We start from the raw sequence: 21694 nt of genomic DNA on the forward strand, positions 1-21694 counted from the left end.
AACTCACTACTGTCATAAATATGCCATAGCCATGGTTTGCAAAGCTCAAGAGTGATCAAGAAGGTCAGAGATGTCATTGATCACTTGCTGAGATGGAGTAATCTTGGTAGAAGCTTGGAGTAATCCATTGCAAGTAGCCCTTAACTAAAATTTTCGTGGAGGAGAAGAGGCTGAAATCAACGCAATTTGCGCAAACTGCTCCTCTTGTCTTGGAGGATGAAGATTGCTTAAGCTAAGTAATAGACTACTCTACATGAAGCTTGTGGCATAAGGAATCAAGCCCTGGTGTCTCATCAGTGAGTAATGATCATTGGAAGAAGATTGAAGCTGTGGAAGCCATGGATTCTTGGAGAAAAGCTTGAGAAGAGGAGAGAGAAAGCCTGCCTCTCAAAAGTAACTCTTCTTTTACCTCATTTACTCACTATAGGTTATCCTTTTTTCCAAGAAGACTCAAAATTGACATTCATATGGACCATGTCCTGCTAAAATGTCCTTGAGCCTGCCACTTTTCCTTCCAGACTCCAAATTTTACCTTCATATGGACCATGTCCTACTAAAATTTCCTTGAGCCCGCCACTTTTCCTTCCAGACTCCAAAATTGACCTTCATATGGACCATGTCCTGCTAAAATGTCCTTGAGCCCGCCACTTTTCCTTCCAGACTCCAAATTTCACCAACTTGGTCCTGACTTGTTGAAGAACACTTCCACTAGTCATGGTTTAAACTGTGTAAGCCCTGTGTTTACCGTAGCACAGAGGAATGGAAAATGGAGCGGAAGTGTGGGAAAAATGGAAGAAGGAGATAACCAAGAAGGCACAGGACAAAGGAAGGAAAAGGCATCCTGGATGGAGGTCAGACCCTGAAAATTTGAATGACGGTGTCGCCTTGAGAAAATAAAAGAGTAAAAGCGCGCCATTAAATATGAAGGCGCTCCCGAATCCTTGTAAAAAGAGTGACGGGCTCACTCCTGTGCAAATTGCATGCATTAGTGGGAAGGGATAAGTTAGAACGGTGGGAAATAGGAAAAGAGGGCCTAGGCTAATGGCCAGCCATGTAAAAAGTGGGGATGACCGCCCAAAAAGTAGCGCATGTATATAAAGTTCAAAAGTGAATGAGAAGTTCATTCTTGTGTGAAGCCAAAGCTTCTTCTTCTTCTTCTCTTGTTTCTTGCCTTCTTGCTTGTGCTTGAATGAGAGATTGAGGGAGTGTGAGGGAGTGAATGTGTGTGAGAGTGAGGGATTGTGAAGAAGAAGCTCCCCATCTTCTCTCTTCATCTTCTCTTCTCTTCTTCTCTTCTCTTTTCTCGCGCGGCTATGGAGGATGGAGCTTGACGGAGGGGGCTTGAGGTTACTTGAGCTTGCCATAAGGATCGTGGAGCTACCGGAGTGCAAGAGAGAGGAGGGAACTCGATTGAGCATCAAGGTAAGCTCACTACACCCGCAAGGTAGGCATTGTGCGTCGGCTATGTGAGAGGTAGCCATGGCCGCTTGGCTTGAAACGCTTGATCAATAAGTGGTTCGTAGGTCTCGGGGTAGAGCTCCCTAGCTCCCCTACATTTTGGTTCTGTTGCCGGGACTGACAGAATCAAGCCTTAAGCGCCGCGCGCATCGAATTGAGCATAGCAGTAGGGTTTGCAACTTGAATCGGTGCTCAAGATATTTAGGAGATTTTAATCCCTGGAGCAAGTAAGTATTTTGATTTGTTGTTGAATATTAGAGTAGGACCATCTATCTCTATCTCTGTTTTTGATTTCTATTGCATTAGGTTAAGTGTAGGATAGGAAAAAGAAGGGTCTTGCTACTGCTGGAGATAGGGAAGTAGGGGCACAGATTCAGACATCTAGCTGGAAGAGTGTGCGAGATTAATCTCTGAGTCTATAGCAGGTTGGGATTAGGTAATAAGGGGCCTAGGGAGCCAGGGAATGCCACATTTGACATTTTGACTTCTGAGAAGAGAGTGAGCTTGAGAGCCAGGAGAGAGGAAGAGAGAGAGAGCTGCAAGAAATCACGAAGTGCTGATCGATTCGAGCGCCACATCGCTTCGAGGTATGCCAGGCGGTTCCCTCTATTTCTTTGCATCTATTTGGAAGGAACATCACGATTCGATAGAGTAGACATTGACCTAGAGGCATCGTGCGCAACTCGCGGGCCGTCGTTCGTGCCATCGGACCAGTGCGTCCGAGTCCCAAAATAGGACTGCCCAATTTTAGTAGTCGGACTGTCCGACTCTGAAAATCGGACCACTTGTCCAATCCGATCTTCAGAATCGGACCCACCAAAAATGGGACCACTTGTCCGATTTGATTCTCAGAATCGGACCCGGTGTCAAAGTCAGGCCATGTGTCCTAGTCCCGGACTTGGACCACTTGACCCATTGCAGTAGTCGGACCACCCCGTCCGACTAGGGAAGTCAGACCTAAGTAAAATTGGACCTACCCGTTCGATCGCTATAATCGGACCAGCCCGTCCGATTCCTAAAATCGGACCATCCCGTCCGATTCCCAAAATTGGACCAGTTCACCAGAGGTTGAATAGAAGATTTTTTAAACCTGTCCCACAGTCTTGGTCACCTTGGTCACATCTCTAATTCCCCAGGGAACCCAGTTTAACCTTAGAAGCTAGAGGCCGGATAGGATAACCGAAGATTCACCCTGAACAGCTAGACACTAGGCAGACCAAATTTAGAATTGGACGTGACATTTGGCGACCAGCCAACCAACTAACCAACCCTGGAGCAGAATAGAGAATGCAGTAGGGTCTTTTAGTAAAACTAACCTGTGCTTAGAGCCACATCAGGCTACGCACGTGAGGGGTAGAGTGGAGTCTGCATTGAGCATTTCGTACATCCTCACCTCACTTTTTGATTTCATCACCTAAGGTGCACTACAAGGAAAGAAAAAGCCTATTTTCTCATTGAGCACTAGAAAGCACGAAGCACAAGTTGTGGATAAGATTGACGACTGCTTCCAATAACAAGGAGCTCATTAGGAAACATAATAACATCAAGGAACCCACTACCAGGAGAAGATCCCAAAACATAGCTGGCTACTAGAAAGCCCCATCAGTAGGACCCTAAGAGGACACGGAGATCCAGAAGGCGACAACATAGAGGATCGGACGCTGCCCGGAGTTACTCAAATTGATCGACGACCTTGTGGAGTTGGAAGTGGGAGCAATGTCAGGATCACGAGGCGGACGTCGACTGGACTTGGGAGAATTCCCTGTCATGGTGTAGGAGTTAGTCAATGAGTATGACTTGTTGGCTAGGATGGTAGTTCAGGGTAGGCCAGTAGAGGAAGTGGTAGCAACCCTAGAAGAGGAAAGAAAGGCGATCAGAAGGGTGCTAGAGAGCATGATCGCCTATAACCACGAGCAAAAGGCTAGGAAACTCCAACAAGACGTAGATATGTACAAGGCCCATGCTAGCCCTGGCTGGAGTAGATATGTACGAGGCACGTGCTAGCCCTGGCTGGAGCACCCAAAGTAGGACCAAAGCCCTGGCTAGAGCAACCAAAGCAGGACCAAATGCAGAGAGAGAGCGAGCAGCGGAGGCTGACTTATCATTAAGTGAACTTGTAGCCAGGCGGCTCATGGACAACATGTCCACTGAACAGAGCGCAACAGCCTTAGCCACATCATTACTCTTGGGATTAGGGGTCATGCAAGGGGCAAAGGGGAAATCTAGGATCCCTGTAGTGGCAAAGCAACTTGACAAGTATGAACCTAGCAACGACCCATATAGCTTTGTGGAGCAGTTTGAACAAGTTTGCAAAGCAAATGGTCTCACGGACCTTGCACAATGCTCTCAAGCTTTTGGGTTGTGTTTAGGTGATAAGGGGAGAATTTGGTACGCTAGTCTAGATGCAGCCAAGCGCACGAACTTTGCACGTCTTAAAGACCATTTTATCAAGAGGTTCTCTAAGGCAAGATACTCTGACAACCTCATCGTCCAGTTGTTGAATGTCAGTCAGAGGGAAAAGGAGGACATAAGAGACTACGTCACTCATGTGCGTAGCCTCTTCAAGAGGATCTCAGCCAATGAGCGACCTAACGAGAAGGCTGTGTCTACGGTGTTTATAAATGGAATCCGAAGCGAGGAGCTCTACAAGGCCTTGGCTAGTAACTCCACCCTACATAGAGATGTGTTAGCTAGGGCTTTTGAAGAGGTAATAAGGGTGGACGATCAGCTTAGGGAGAGAAGCATGAGGAACTCCAGTCGGGACAGTACAAGCCAAAGAGCTTCAGAGTGGACAACGACATTGGGAGAGAGAGAGAATTCTAGCATACGGGATAAGGGAAAGGGTGTTGACCAAGGCCAGGACCTGGCTGAGGTAAGAATGGAGCTTGCACAATTGCAAGAACAAATAAGGAAGCCTACGCGGACTCACGTGTAGTGTATACACTGCGGTGGAAACCACCTCCTAGCCGAGTGTGAAGATCCTAGATCTAGGCCGTGTTCGAATTGTGGTAGGTTCGATCATGACGCGTTGCATTGTAGATTGCCTAGGAGGTTCCCATATGCGCAGCAATACAACCCTCTGTACTTAGGCAACATGCCATCTAACTTCTTTGGTAGGGGAGCCCAGCTGGCGCTTCCAGCACCAAATGATGCAAGACAGCCATTCCTAGCTAGAGATGAACCCAATAGGCATACCCAGACCACCAGGACCCTATGTAACCCAACCATCGAGAGTGACACTCTTGTTCACTATGTGAAAGAACCTAGCGAAGAAGAAAGCTATGTGAACCCATACATCTCCTATGACGAGGAAGGCAATCTAGTCTTGATGGACTATCGACCGGTACCGATGATGGCACTGGGCAGAGGAAGAGGTAGAGGCTTTGGAGGACCAAGCCAGGATCCAATCTCATGCTGGACTTGCGGTCACCCAGGCCATATTTCATCACGCTGCCCGGAAAGGGAACATGCAAACTAGGATAAAGCTGACCTTCGATGCGCTGAGTGTGGGATTGCACACCTGTTTCTGCCCTAGACGGAAACCATCAGCCAGTTTTGCCAACATGTCCTCCATGCCCTTGGGACTATTTGCTGTGGAGACCTTTGGCGGGGAGGATACGCCCATCCCACTGCATGTCATGATGCGAGCTCAGACAAAACGAACAGGCATCTTGTTGCCTGGGCCAAGTGACCTGGATGAAGCCTCGTTGGGAAAGAAAAGCCGGAGGAGAAGGAGAAAGAAAACAGACGCAAAGATTACCCTTAAGACTGAGGAAGCTACAACCTTAGTGGCAAGAAAGGGGGTCATTGATGTCGAGGTTGGCACAGACCTCAGCTCCTAAGAAAGTAGAACTAGGGAGTGCCAAGGTAGGGAAATACCCCCATCCTAGACGGCAACTCGAGGCTATAGCCAAAGTTAAGGAGTGGGTCAAGGATGCCCAAGAACATCTTAAAGATGTAGAACCCATACTGGAAGACCAAATGGAAGACCTCTCTAGTGTGAGCACACTTGTTTCACCATCGCGACCTCAATCGGGAAACGCACCCACACCACGAGAGATGCTACAGAGGCAAGACTAGGGGGAAGCTTGTCAACAAGCTAACCAGAACATATGGCCAAAGAATGGTGACCAAGGAGGAAGCCAACCACCCAGCAACCTCCTCATAACTTTAGTAACCACCGGAGTGACTGTGAGCTTGGGAGATTTTCTTAGGCAACACCCTCCCTTATGGCAAGAATTAAAGCACTGGGTGGAGGGAAAGGGGGAGCATACTACCACTGACTTGCAAGAGCAGGACATAGTCATGCAAATTCCAAGCCTAACACTGCACTCAACTCCAAGGTCACTGCATATCAACGCTTTCTGGGAAGGCACGGAGATGCATGCAGTCCTACCTATCTTAGCCTTGGGGGATGCAACACGAAAAGGAATCATAGACACCGGCACCAGGGTCAATGTCTTGAGCCACACAGTTCTATAGGCCTAGGGAAACCCACTTGTGGAAGCGGCTAGGTTTAATGTTACATTGGACAACAGAATGAAGGTCAGACCATTTGGGGTCTTAAAGAACTGGCCAGTGAAGGCCGCAGGAGTGCAGTTTTCTGTGAACTTCATTGTCATGAAGGGTGTGGACTACGACATATTGTTAGGCCGACCCTAGATGAGGAACGCGCGAGTTATTGAAGATTGGGGAAACAACCTCATCTTCTTGGGGAATAGGACGGAAGTGGTAAGGGTTGAGATGGACATCTAGAAGACTACCCTAGCCGACCTCGATGCTATCTCGACTGTGCTAAAAGGTGATGCCCATGCAAGCAAGCCCTATGGGTCATTGACCAAGTACATTCCCTGCCCTGAGGACGAGAGGGATTGGATGCATGTCTTGGCAACTGTTGACCTACCATTCTTAGATGAGGAAGAGTTGTATAAGCAAGCTACTAAATCACCAAGCATGCTAGCAAAGGAGCCCACTGTGCCACTCTGCATGATGGCAGGAAGCTCACGTGACCTAGGGAGACTGGTCTCGTTCCATATCTCCACCAACAAGCTCGAGCTTCAGGAAATCGTAGTGTGCCTAACCAATAAACTGAAAGGCAACAAGGCGGCTAATCTAAAACCCCTAAGTGATCTCTTGGCTCAGCCAGAGTGGAAATGGACCAAAATTCACGATCTTAACCTATTATACAATTGGGCTTTAATCACCGACGAAGAGGAGATTGGAGAGGAAAACATGGGGGATGACGAGCAGTCAAAGGGGCAAGATTCTGATGATGAGGGGTACAAGCACTATTGCTTTGAGACGGATGAGAGTGAAGAGGAGTTAAACACGATAGAATATGACACTGAAGGGAGAGAAATCGAACAGATCGAGGCAGACTCTAGGCCTAGAAGGGGAAGGGCAGGCTGGAATGAAAAGGGAGTCATGCGGATGGAGTGCGATAGGACCTAGTTGGAGCACATGGGAGCCATGGATTACGAGCAGGCAGGGGTGGCGCAGTCATTGGTAGCTCCAATACTGAAGACAGATTCACCTACTAAACTACGACTCCTTGGCGAAACTCCTTCCTCAAGCGAGGGATGTGAGTTTAACTCGGAGTCTGAAATCAGTACAGAGAGTGATCCTGAAATACCCCAACCCTCTAAGGTTAGACGCACCAAAGGGGACTTGCCAGTCCACCTAAGGTGCAGACGGTTAAGGGAGGAGGCCAGGAAGCAAACTAAAGATTCGTAAGCAGAGAGGCAAAAGAAGCCGCAGGACCTCCCCAAACACTTCATGAAGTTTAAGAAGGGTGATAGAGTGGTGGTGTTGCTAGGAGCAAAGAGACAAGGGCAAGCCAGTGAACCAATTGAGGGACCCGCCAGGGTTAAGGAAGTCGACTTGGCAAGGGAAGGCAAGAAGCCTCGACCTGTGTTCATCGTTAACGACTTGACTAAGGTTGAGGTGGCTAGACTCGTTGCTCTCCTATGAGAGTATGTCGATGTGTTTGCCTGGTCCTTGGAGGAACTTAGAGGAGTCGATCCTAGGTTGTGACCCACAATATTCCAATGGGTCCAGATGCGGTGCCAACAAAGTAGCGACCTTACCCTATGAATCCCAAACATGCCTAGGCAGTGAAGGAAGAAATCGATAAACTCATGAAGGTGGGTGAGAGCGGAATTTTGATGCCGAGAAGTGCTTAAAAATAGCTAAAAATTACGAATATCAAGGGAAAAATATTCAACGTCGGAGGCGGTGGCTCGATTTAGGACGATTTTAAGCGTCAAAGTACTTTGAAGGCACTCGTGCGACACTTTCGGATTTTTAGTAGTTTTTTCGTGCTACTGTGTCAGCCCATGGAGCTGCTAGTCAGTGCGGGATGCCAAGACGAGCTCACAGAAATTTTTAGAATTGAATTCGGAGGCCGGACACGCAAAGGGCCAAAAGACCAGCTAAAATTGAAAGGGTGGCCAAGGGGGGGGCCAAATGGGGTGCCTCTTGGGACCCCCTACCCCCCAAAAATCAACAAAAAAGAGGAGGCGGCGTGCAGATCAGCGCGCGATTAGAAAACGCCCCCCCCCACCCCATGGATGAGAATTATGGTGGCTGAGAGTAAGCCATAGCAATGATGAGGCAAGGCTGCTCCACTACTTCTCCGCTCTGTATCGCCTTCTCTCGCGTGTCCAATGGTGGGCTATAGAGGGAGAATAGAAATCAGTCTTTCTCTCTCCTCCGTCTCTCTCCTCTAAGGGCAGATTCATGTGGAAAGAAGAAGGATTGATGGATGCTTGTCCAACCCAGATGGGATTGCTCCGTGGTTCAAGAGGAATGAAGATTGCTGATTGTGGACTGTCATGAGCATTAATGGCTATTGGAAATCAGTACCGAGACATGGCAAATAAAAACCCGCAACCCGCAAAGAACGGTAATTTCATTTTTACAAAGGAAATTGATGTTTTATGCAAGTTGCTTCATGAATATTTGTTCCCATGGGATGATTATGCATTATAATGTTATTTTCTATGAGTTTGATCAGTTCATGCTCATAAAATTAGAAAATCATAAGTGTTGTGACTGAAATTAATGGCGTAAAACCCGTAAAACACGTAAAATAGGAAAAAATTGGGTGTTTTTGATATATAAATGAAAAATATAACAAGAAACACCAACTAAATTTGTGTTTTTGCTGCAAATGAACCTAAGGGCCATAGTCCACAACTCATTTTGTATTTTTAGTTATTTAATATTACGAAAAATGCAAGAAAAATAGGAAAAAACGGGTAAAAATAAGAAAAAAATAGGTTTTGAGTGTGCGAAAAATACTAAAAAATAGTCTGAAGTATGAGGTTTAGCCTCAGTTCAGCCCTACCTTTATGTTTTAGTGAGTTTTTATTGCTTTTCATACAACAAAAAACATGGAAATATTACCCTAAACTTATGCATCGTGCACAATCTAAACGGCGAGGGGGTAGAGAGAATGAGAGTGGTGTTTAAGTGCTGAGAGAAAGAAAAGGCTGATTGGTTTTATCTATGCATATCATATAGATCGTTGTTAATTTAAAATAAGGATCTAGTAGCACGAGGTCTCCTCGGTGCTAGGTTCCTGCAACGTAGCAATTACGCGTCAGAGAAATTCATTGAAAGAATGCTTTTGCACTAGGCACAATGCTGATTTTTCTTTGTTTGAGCATATGGACATTCACAATTTGCATGAAGCATAAAATGATAAAAGGTATCAGACAATACCTCCTGGATGTATAGCACCTGTATTCTCTAGATCATGACTAACGTTGAGTGAGCAAGGTTGTCCAAGCTGTAGGCCAGGCATTGGGTCTAAGGGGAAAGTAAAGTGAGGTATGGTACATCCTGGAACGAAATAATTGGTACCTTGAGAGAACTATGTGCGTAGTGTTATATATGTTTAGCGACGCATCGAGGGGCTAATCCCCAAGATGTAGGAGAGTTGCAGTGAGATAGCGGCAGTCAGTCGTGGGAGGGCCTCCTATGTTTGTACTTCGTGCTATTTGGCAAGGTGTTGGGACTCCCTCTGAGGAGTGTTAATTGGGTTAGAGTTGGACTACGCTACGTGATACAAACGCAAGATGTTTAGGAAGGCAATGTATGATGTATGTGTCATCAACGCTCCTGGCCGTGAGGCCGTGGGGTTGTTGAGCGCATGATAGAGGTCCGGCTAGTGCATGAGCCAGTGCTGGCCTGTTTTAGGTCCCATCAGTGGTGCGTTTGCTGGGAGCCACTTATAAGTGGTGGTTTTCGGATCTAGGGTTTCTAGGGACCAAAAGAAAGTTGGTTTATGTCCTCTGACAAGGACCGTCAAGCCAAAATTCAAAAAGCCAAACGTGCTGAGAGGGCTAGACGATGGTTAGAGATCGTAAGCCGTTATTCTCCTCAAAGGAGTAGTCTAGTACATATACGAAGCAGTGGTCTTAGTCATTTAACTACTCCACCTATTCCATTAGGTGGAGGAGGAAGTGTAAGATCTTCCTCTCCTCCACCAAGTTTACCCACTTCAAGTGGGAGCGTGAATCCGTCACTTCAAGCTCCTATTGCTAATCCGATTGTCACCATGGCACAGCCTATTGCGATTCCTGCAGGGACGCCAGATTTACCAGCCTTAGGAGTTCCCTTGCCCATTTTTAATGGGTTAGCGAAAGAGGATGCATAATTTCACATTTGTGAATTTCAAAGATTGGTGTTCAATTATCGCATCCAAGATGAGGGACATCTCATGATGTTCTTTAATATGACGTTAAAAGGAAGGGCTGTGATTTGGTATCACAGCATTGAGTCTGGAACCATAACCACCATTGATCAATTCTATGCAGCTTTTCGAGCGGAATATGCCCCTGAAAGAGGTGGCCAATATTGGTTGCGGGTCTTGAGTGTAACACGTCAAGATCCTCATGAGAATGTAAAAGCATATGCTAAGAAGTTGAAGGAAGTATTTCGTAAGTTTCAAACTTACATTCCCATTCCACCAGATGCCCAATTGCAATACTTTTTGCATGGGTTGGACTTTAATATCCAAGTACAATTGAGCAATGTGGCCTATTACGCGGGCAGAGGGAGTAGAAGCACGATTACAAATGGCCTACTCCTCTCGAATGAATGTTAATGGGTGATTAGTACTTAGTGGCAATCCAGCATTGACGAAGGGGAGTCAAGGGATGCCTATGACTAACCCTGTTGGGAGAGGGAGTATGGTTTCGAATGTACCTTTATTACCGGCTCCTCCCAGTGTGACTATGCCCATGGAAAGTCAGTTGGCTCCATCAAATGTTGGAGGACAAGTTTCAAATTCAAATGTTGTTCCTGTGGGTCAACAGCCAATGCCAAATCAGATTGGTAGGCCAATGGAACGACGCGTTGACGATCGCGGCTATGAGTCGAGTGCATCTAATGTCCTTGGCGAAGTTAAGGACATGATGAAGCATTATACCGATATGATTTCCGAACAATACCAACAAATAGCCATCGACGTTAATTTCTTGAAGAAGCAACAAAATTTGATAGGGAGTCGACGCCCTGAAGAGGGTGGATCCTCTAGATTCAGTTGTAAATGGTGTAGTGGACAGCACTTTCCCAGAAACTGTCCAAATGTGAAATGTGACATTTGTGGGAAGTCGGGCCATCTAGCTGCTACCTATTGGAGTAAGATTAGTTCTCTCCAACAAGGAAGTAAACAACCAAGCCCAGTGAATCATGGAGCCAACTGACTATGCCCATGGCAAGTCAGTTGGCTCCATCAAATATTGGAGGCCAAGTTTCAAATTGGAATGTTGTTCCTGTGGGTCAATAGCCAATGCCAAATCAGATTGGTAGGCCAATGGAACGACGCATTGACGATCGCGGCTATGAGTCGAGTGCATCTAATGTCCTTGGCGAAGTTAAGGACATGATGAAGCATTATACCGATATGATTTTCGAACAATACCGACAAATAGCCGTCGACGTTAATTTCTTGAAGAAGCAACAAAATTTGATAGGGAGTCGACGCCCTGAAGAAGGTGGACCCTCTAAATTCAGTTGTAAATGGTGCGGTGGATAGCACTTCCCCAGAAACTGTCCAAATGTGAAATGTGACATTTGTGGGAAGTCGGGCCATGTAGCTGCTACCTGTTGGAGTAAGATTAGTTCTCTCCAATAAGGAAGTAAACAACCAAGCCCAGTGAATCATGGAGCCAACTGACTATGCCCATGGCAAGTCAGTTGGCTCCATCAAATGTTGGAGGCCAAGTTTCAAATTTGAATGTTGTTCCTGTAGGTCAACAGCCAATGCCAAATCAGATTGGTAGGCCAATGGAACGACGCGTTGACGATCGCGGCTATGAGTCGAGTGCATCTAATGTCCTTGGCAAAGTTAAGGACATGATGAAGCATTATACCGATATGATTTTCGAACAATACCGACAAATAGCCTTCGACGTTAATTTCTTGAATAAGCAACAAAATTTGATAGGGAGTCGACGCCCTGAAGAGGGTGGACCCTCTAGATTCAGTTGTAAATGGTGCGGTGGATAGCACTTCCCCAGAAACTGTCCAAATGTGAAATGTGACATTTGTGGGAAGTCGGGCCATGTAGCTGCTACCTGTTGGAGTAAGATTAGTTCTCTCCAACAAGGGAGTAAACAACTAGGCCCAGTGAATCATAGAGCGCAAGGAAATAACTTGCATCAGAATGATGCACCTAGGCAAATATTGCAGAGTGGAAAAACAAATATAGAATAGTTGCCACAAGGCAACGGAGTCAGCCTTATTGAGGCTGTACGAGTCCATGACGCTGAAACCTCTAACTTAAGAGCCGTGACAAGAGGCCAAAAGGCTAAAGAGGTTGACAAAGATAAGGAAAAACCGGTTGAGGGAAACCCTAAACAAGGGGATAAGGGGACGCAAGTTCAGAATTCTAGCATAGAAGGGGGACTGCTAAAGCCAGTTGATAGGAAAGGCGACCCTAAGAAGGATGAGGAAGTGCCCAGAAAGAAGGCAAGAGCCAAGAAAGAAGCACCAAAACCAGTCCAACGACCAAAAGAGAGGATGGTTTGGCGAGAAAAGAGAGATTTGGCTACTTATCATGACTTTGATTTAGCAAGTTCTCTTTGTGAAGTTAAACCACATGTGAATCTCTTGCAATTGATCAAATTATCTCCAGGAGTACACAAGAAATTTAAGAAGATCCTACGTATCGAGTACATTGTGGAACCCTTGGGCATAGCACGAGTAGGGGAAGATTGGTTTGACCATGCTGAAAAGAATTGCCCTAGGGTTCTAGCTTATGTAGATGGAATATTAGTGGAACATGCCATTGTAGACACTGGATCCTCCGTCAACATCATGAGTTCAGAATTGATGGAGAGGTTGGGTCTAGGCATCCAGAAAGATAGCTCCACCCTTCTGAGAATGGTTGATGATAGTTTAAGACAACTAGAAGGTTGCGTTACTAAGGTCCATGTTACAGTTGTGAGTGTAGAATGCTTCTTGGACTTTAGGGTGATAAGATTTGCAGGACGCCCTAGCTATCGAGTTTTGCTATGTAGACCTTGGATCTTACGAACAGATTGTCAAGTCGATATACCCGCCGGTTGAGTGGTTTTAGGTAGAGGTGCTAATCGAGTAATAGTCGATGCTTATCCTGAGTCTCCTCAAAGTGAGAGAGCTCCTTTATCTTCTACGGAATTAGAGACAACGATGATCCATTTGGTAGTGAGACATCATCCAGTGATGAATCTAAAGAGGGGTCCACTACAGAGGATATCTATCAGATAACTCTAAATGAGCCGATAGAGCCTCAAGATAGGATAAGAGATGTGGATGTGATTGAGTTAGACCTTGGCACGTCGAATGATTCACGACCAATTAAATTAGGTTCTATGCTCAGTTCAACAGAAAGGGAGGACTATGTGTCTTTGATCCAAGAATTCCGCGATATCTTTGCTTGGAGTTATGATGAGCTGAGAGGTATTCCTCCCAGCCTGGCTGTTCATACTATTCCTGTAAAAGAAGGCAGTCATCTTGTGCATCAAAAGGTAAGGCGTATGCCTTTTGAATTGAGGGACGGGCTGTTTGAAGAGTTGCAGAAGTTAAGGAAAGCTGGTTTGATTTTCCCTGTACAACACATAGAATGGTATTCACCAGTTGTTATCAGGAAGAAGAAGAACAACCAGATTGGACTATGTGTAGACTTTAGAGAGCTGAATAAGCAGACAGTTAAGGATTACTACCCGTTGCCATTTATTGACCAGATTTTGGATCAATTAGCGGGTAGGGAAATATATTCGTTCATGGATTGCTTTGCAGGATATAGCCAGATGGCAATTGCAAAGGAGGACAAGTTGAAAACAACTTTTATTACTGTCTTTGGTACTTTTGCGTACCATGTGATGGCCTTTGGTTTATGCAATGCACCTGGATTGTGGCAACGAATAACAGACAAGACCTTTGGTGGCATCTCCCCAGATGAGTTGAAAGTATTTATTGATGACCTGGGGGTAGCCACTGTAAGGGAAAGGATGTTGATTATTTTGAGAAAGTGCTTTGAGCATTGCAGACAATTTTGTATCGCTCTTAACCCACGGAAGTGTGTCTTTGGAGTACCTTATGGGTTACTGCTAGGCCATGTGGTCAGTTCAGTAGGAATAGCAACTGACCCTGAGAAGATCAAGGTCATCGTTGCTATGAGTCCGCCGTGCACTCCGAAAGAGGTTCATAGCTTTCTGTCTTCGATAGGGTACTATCGAAGGTTTATCAATGCCTTGGCAGAAAGAACGTTGCCATTAACGAATTTATTATCCTTTAGTTGTTCATTTGAGTGGAGCGACCCTTGTAAGGTAGCTTTCGAGGATGTGAAGCAGGAGCTAGTAAAAGTACCTATTCTAAAAGCACCTAAAAGAGGTGAGGTATTCTATATATTTTCAGCAGCCACTATGCATAGTATAAGCTGCTGTTTAGCCCAAATTTGGGAGGAAAAGTGGTATCATCCGATAGCTTTTGCGAGTCGGAAATTGGGCATTTCGGAGATCAATTATACCTACATGGAGAAGTTGTGTATTGCGATGGTCTTTGGGACTAAGAAATTTAGGCACTACATCCTCTATGAAAAGGTAGTGTTCTATACGAAGGCGGAAGGACTTAGATTGCTTATGAACAAGCTGCAGCTGCTTGATCATTTGGCAAAGTGGTTAATCACTTTCCAGGAGTTCGATTATGAGATTAAGAGTAAGCCACCGAGGTTGCAGGGTATTGTGGAATGCCTTGTGGATTTCGGGGAGTTGAAAGAGACTTTGGCTGAAGGAAGTGACATTGAGGAAATGTTTAAAATTGATACAGCTTCGATCCCATCTTGGTATGCTGCTATTACACACTATCTATCAACAGGAGAGACGGGAGCTAGTTTGTCAAAGTCTGAAAAGAGGAAGATCAAACAACAGGCATTGAAGTTTTCCTTGATCGCAGGGACGCTATATCGGCAAGGTGTTGATGATATGTATCGCTGATGTGTGATGCCTGACGAGGTTCCTTTTATCTTAGAAGAGTGCCATGACTCTGCATGTGGGGGGCACTTCGCTGGACGGTTGACGGCGCAGAAAGCTTTAAGAGCTGTATATTGGTGGCCATCCATCTTCCAAGATTCTTTTGAGTATGTAAATAGATGTGATACCTGTCAAAGGCAGGACAGTAGAGAGAATAGGAAACTTACGCCTATCATGGCTATCCTTCCGTTTTAGAAGTGGGGCATTGATTTTGTGGGTCCTATTACTCCATCGTCTGTCAAGATTGTGGGAGAGAAGGAAGGAGTCTCGCTTGAAGCTTTCTTGCTTGCACAATGGGGGAAGACACACAAGGGTGGAGGCTGAAAACAGTTTTTCCTCTTCTTAGTTGTGTAAGCCAAAAGAACTCAAGTACAAAGAAATAGAAGAACCCTCTATATGGGTCTCAAACCAAACTCAACTAACTAAGGTGGCATACTAACTGAGCCACGAACTAGAGTAGATAAGGATAGCTATCATGTAGCTATTATTCATGGGCGGTGTACCAACCGCGTCTGCAACTGACAAGTCGGTGACATAAATACACAACGGTCACCCTGGTGTATCACGAGTGGAGCTCGATATCTCAACACTCCCCCTCGAGCTCAATCCCAATTCCTGCACACCAAGCAGGTCTCTGAACTTGCGCAGCTTCTCTGCGCCCAATGCCTTCGTGAATATGTCAGCTACCTGATCCTCTGTGCTGACATAAACTAGATCAATAAGACCTAGTAAAACCCTCTCTCGCACATAGTGATAATGTACCTCAATGTGCTTTGTTCTAGCATGATAGACTGGGTTATTTGCTAAGTGTATACTACTCATGTTGTCATAATAAATGACAACTAGCCCATCTGTAGACTCATGCATATCATAAAGTAGCTTATGCAACCAAGCTACCTCACATGCAGCCATTGTTGCACCCCTGTACTCAGCCTCTGTGCTCGACAAGGCAACTGTAGGCTGTTTCTTGCTACTCCAAGTGACTGCAGTACTCCCAAAAGAGAACACATATCCACTGGTAGATCGTCTATCAGAAATACTACCAGCCCAATCAGCATCAGTGTATCCATGCAACTGTATCTGAACCCCAGTCTCATAAAATAGTCCATACTGCAATGTGGACTTCACATACCTGAGTATGCGTCTAGCCGCATCCAAATGTGGTTTCCTTGGAGCCTGCATAAACTGACTTACCAATCCAATAGCATAGCTCAAATCTGGCCTGGTAATAGTCATATAAATCAAACTTCCTACTATGCGTCTCTACATAGTAGGGTCTTCTAGAAGCTCACCTGCATCTGTGCTCAGCTTCACATTCTGCTCCAAGGGAACTGAAATAGGCTTACAGCCTGTCATCCCATATTTGGACAGCATGTCCAATCCATACTGCCTCTGCAAGAGTTGTATCCCACTTGGTGATCTAATCACCTCAATGCCCAAGAAATAACGCAGCTCTCCCAAATCCTTCATCTCAAACTTCTGCTTCAATAGCATTTTCACATGAAGGATATCTTCATCACTGTCACCTGTCATAATCAAATCATCAACATAAATGACAAGTAGCATAATACCTTTCTCTGTTTTTCTCACATAAAGTGAGAAATCTGCCTTGGAAATCTGAAAGCCAATAGTGACAAGATACTGTCCTATCTTGTCAGACCATGCTCTAGGTGCTTGCTTCAAGCCATACAAGGCTTTCTTCAACCTGCAAACAAACTCAAGATGAACAGCATGCACATAACCTGGTGGCTGCTCCATATAGACCTCTTCTTGCAAATCACCATGCAAGAAGGCATTCTTTACATCCATCTGATGTAAACACCATCCCTTTGATGCAGCCATAGCAATGACTACTCTTACGGTTGCCATCCTTGCAACCGGACTGAATGTTTCTTCATAGTCAATACCATATGTTTGTGCATACCCCTTGACTACTAATCTTGCCTTGTATCTGTTCACAGAACCATCTGCATTGTGCTTCACCTTATAAACCCACTTACAGCCAATTGCATTTTTACCTTTAGGCAAAGGTACCAATTCCCATGTAGCATTAGCTTCCAAGGCATCCATTTCTTCATCCATGGCTTTCTCCCATTTTTCTTTTCCCATGGCTTCCTCAAAAGAAGTGGGTTCTGGTTCTTGTATCACTTTGACCATATATGCATAGTGAATGGCTGTAAATCCATCATATTTCATCCTATCCACAGGATACCTAGCTCTCGTAGACCTGCGCAAAATAGGTTCACTCCCAGGTGCTCTCAAAACATCCCTGGTCTTCCTTACTCCAGGTGTAACAACAGAAGGAATACCCAACTCATCATCAATGCTCTGTTCTGAGCCACTGGATTCACCATCCACATAAGAGTGACCTGCATTCACATCAAACATGGGCTGATCAACCTTCTCTTTTCCTTTTCGTGATACCTGCATACCACTATCTGCATTGCTTTGAGAAGATTCTCCTGATCTCAATCTGCCTGTCCACGGCGAAGAATGTGAACCACTGCTAGGGGACGCTCTAGGTCCACTAATATTTTGTGACTGCTGCTGTGAATTCTGTGCAGCATTACCATTTTGTGCATCTACATCATCAATCACATTTACTGGTTTATACCAGCTACTCATCTCATAAAAAACAACATCTCTGCTCACTGTAAACTTACGAGTAGAAGGGTTATAGCATCTGTACCCTTTTTGCTGCAGAGAGTAACCAATAAAGATGCACTTCTCAGCTTTTGGATCCAACTTGGATCTCAACTCATCTGGCACATGTACATAGGCAATGCAACCAAAAATTTTCAAATGAGAAATATCTGGTTTCCTACCAGTATACCTCTCCTCTGGAGTCATCCCATGTATTGCTGCAGTGGGAGTCCTGTTCATTATATAGACTGCTGTAGCAACTGCTTCAGCCCAATAAAAATCTGGCAAGTCTTTTTCATTGAGCATGGCACGAGATACCTCTCCAATATGCCTGTTTTTTCTTTCTGCAATTCCATTTTGTTGTGGGGTATGACTGCATGAATATTGCTGCTTTATGCCATGCTCCTGCAGGAACCTTGCAAACTCATTTGAGAGGTACTCTCCCCCTCCATCTGACCTTAGGCATTTTATCTGCAGGCCTGTTTCTTTTTCAACCATAGCTTTAAGAGTTTTGAAATGCCCAAAAACTTCACTTTTCTTTTTCATAAAATACACCCAAACTTTTCTGCTATAGTCATCAATAAAACTGACAAAATAATGGCAGCCTCCAAGAGATGCAGCTTTAGTAGTCCACACATCAGAGTGGATTAATTCCAATGGCTTCTTACTCTCTTGAACATGTCTAGGAAATGGTTTCCTTGCCTGTTTTCCAAACTGACAGGCTTCACATACCTTATGCATTTCTGCAACCTTGAATTTAGGCAAACCTGCAACAATATTTTGGGCCTGCATTGATTTAAGTCGCTGTACATTAACATGACCAATGCGTTTATGCCAGATATCAATATCTGCAACTACACCGGTCCCATGTGCAAACATTGCTGCACTCAATTCAGACATGTCTGCATCCAACGTAAACATTCTGCCCTTCTTCTTTCCTTTTGCTATCAAGCGACCTTTATTTTTCATATCCTCAACAAAGCATCCATGAGGATTAAATCTGACCTGCAAGCCCTGCTCAACCATTTGACTGACAGAAACCAGATTCTTGGTGATATTTGGGACATGAAATACATCGGACAGGTATTTCTTTTTCCCATCCTGCATAGACAAAGGAAATTTTCCAATCTGCACAATAGGATGTGCAGTATCATCACCAGTCTCCACAAATCCTAGTTTTTCCATTTTCCTTGTATCCTCCATCCATTCTGCATGACCTGTCATGTGGTTTGATGCACCTGAGTCAACATACCATACATCATTGCTTTCTTCTGCACTTATCACAGAATTGTTCATGTGCTGCACCATAAACAGATGCTCATTTCTGTCATCACCCTGTCTACTAGAAGATGCATAATTTCCTTATTGCAGTTTTCCATTCATGATGTCATTCTGCTTTTTATAGCATTCTTTAGCCATATGACCCACTTTACCACAATAGTAGCATTCAACATTACTGTTTGCATTTTGGCCTCTTTGCCATCCACCACGACCTCTTTGGCTCCCCCTGCCTCTAGAGTTACCACGTCCTCCTCCATAGGACTGGTTTTCTTGAGTTTGCTGCATATTCTGATTTCTGCCACGGCCTCCAAATCGGCCTCCTCTACCTCTGCCTCTACCTCTTCCAGCATTTGAGTAGAAGACAGCTTCTTTTGAAGTTCCTCCTGAAGAAGATGCACCACCATTTCTTTGCTCCTCAGAAATTAGAAGAGCAATCAGCTCCTCAAAATCAGGAAATCTTTCACGAACTGAAATGGATGTCCGAAACTGTGCATAATCCTTTCCTAGACCATTCAAGGTCACAGAAACTAAATCATCATCTTCCACTGGCGACCCGATGGAAGCAAGTGCATCTGCAATCTTCTTCACCTTCATGTGGTAGTCATTGATGCTCATACTTTCTCTTTGCACATTATGCAACTCTTGCTTGAGCTGCATTTTCCTGCCTTGCGTATTTGTGCTATACATTTTTGACAAAGTATCCCATGCCTCCTTTGGCGTACTTGCATCCTGAATATGCACAATCATCGAGTCTGAAATACTGATAGATAGCCAATACATAACTTTCCTGGCTCTCTCATGCCATGTTTTGAATGCCTGCATTTGCTGTTGATTGGGAACATCAGGAAGAACTGGTTCTTCTTCATTTCCTGCAACAAATTCCCAATATCCTTTTCCCATAAGGAAATTGGTCATTCTAAACTTCCATGCTTGGAAGTTGTTCTTGTCAAGCTTTTCAGTGACAATCTGTGAAAGAGAATCAGACGCCATTACAGAACACTGCAAAAAATTCTGTCATTGCAAAGAACACAGCTTCAACCTCACAAGGGCAAATCTGCAAAACTGACAAAAGTGGTATTTGACCACACAGTCACTTCCTAGTGACGATTTTGCATCAACAGGCAACATGGATGATTCTGTAACTCCCAATGTCTCTGCGCACAAGCATACGATGCAATTTCTACAGTAACTTTTCACCGACCTGTAGAACAGTGGCTGCACAGCATAAAACTGGGCCTTTTTCTGAGTGCGTGCAGAAAACTTCCGCCTCCAAAACAGGCCCCGAAATGGCCTCAAATCAAAAAAACAAGGTTGCCAAGGGCTAAAGCCCTCTCCCGCAGCATATACTGCCCTCTTACTTCACCGCGAAGGGCGTCTCAACCTGAGACAATGCACTCCTGCACTTTCCGGCTGTGCTACCTGCAGAGATCTGCTCCCAAAACAAAAAATGAAAGCAACACTGCTCCTCTTACCAGAACACCGCGAGCTTGGCTTGCTTTCTTGAGCTCCTTACCACGAACAAGGCTCTGATACCATGTCAAGATTGTGGGAGAGAAGGAAGGAGTCTCGCTTGAAGCTTTCTTGCTTGCACAATGGGGGAAGACACACAAGGGTGGAGGCTGAAAACAGTTTTTCCTCTTCTTAGTTGTGTAAGCCAAAAGAACTCAAGTACAAAGAAATAGAAGAACCCTCTATATGGGTCTCAAACCAAACTCAAGTAACTAAGGTGGCATACTAACTGAGCCACGAACTAGAGTAGATAAGGATAGCTATCATGTAGCTATTATTCATGGGCGGTGTACCAACCGCGTCTGCAACTGACAAGTCGGTGACATAAATACACAACGGTCACCCTGGTGTATCACGAGTGGAGCTCGATATCTCAACATCGTCTACTACCCAAAAGAGGTACATTATAGTAGCCACTGATTATTTTACAAAATGGTTAGAAGTGCGGGCGACGAGGCAGGACAATGCAAAAGAGACTGCAAGTTTCCTATTAGAGCAGATTATCTGCCGCTTTGGTCCACCAAAAGAATTAGTGTCGGACCCTGGAACTCATTTCCTGAACAAAGTGATTAAAAGCTTGACAGAGGCTTGGCAAATCAAGCACAATAAAATGACTCCTTATAATCCATAAGCGAATGGGCAAGTTGAAAGTACTAATAAACAGCTTGTGGGTATCTTGTCTAAGATAGTCTTTGAGAAGAAACGAGACTGGGACAAGAAGCTGTATGTGGCAGTATGGGCGTATAATACCACGTTCAAGCGAGCTACCGGCCATACTCCATTCAAATTGGTTTATGGGGAAGAGTGCGTGTTACCCCTTGAAATTGAATTGCTGACCATACGGTTTGCAATTAACCATTCTTTGGGAGATAAGGATTCCCTTTTTGAACGTTTCACGACTATAGCCCACTTGGATGAGCTGAAGTTGCAGAGCTTATTACACTAGGAGGTAGCTGCGTCGGATGAAGCAGTTGCATGACCTTAGAGCGAAGAAGTACACCTTTAAAAAAGGAAAATTAGTCCTCTATTATGATGCGCGTAGGGAGTTGTTTCCAGGGAAGTTAGAACCAAAATGGGATGGTCCCTACAAGATTGTTAGGTTAGGGAAAAATAGGTCTACGGCTCTACTAGCTGATCTACAGGGAGTAGAGTTTAAAAATAAGGTTAATATTAATAATATTAAACCTTATTATTTCTAAGTATGCTAATTTGAGACCTGTGGAAGAGCTTAATGTCAATTGATGGGTCGGTTAATCCCTTATTTGGAGCACCCATATCTG

The sequence above is a fragment of the Lygodium microphyllum genome, chromosome 20, assembly GCF_053477565.2.
Source record: "Lygodium microphyllum isolate KBCC chromosome 20, Lygodium_microphyllum_v1.1.10, whole genome shotgun sequence".
Lineage (NCBI taxonomy): Eukaryota > Viridiplantae > Streptophyta > Polypodiopsida > Schizaeales > Lygodiaceae > Lygodium > Lygodium microphyllum.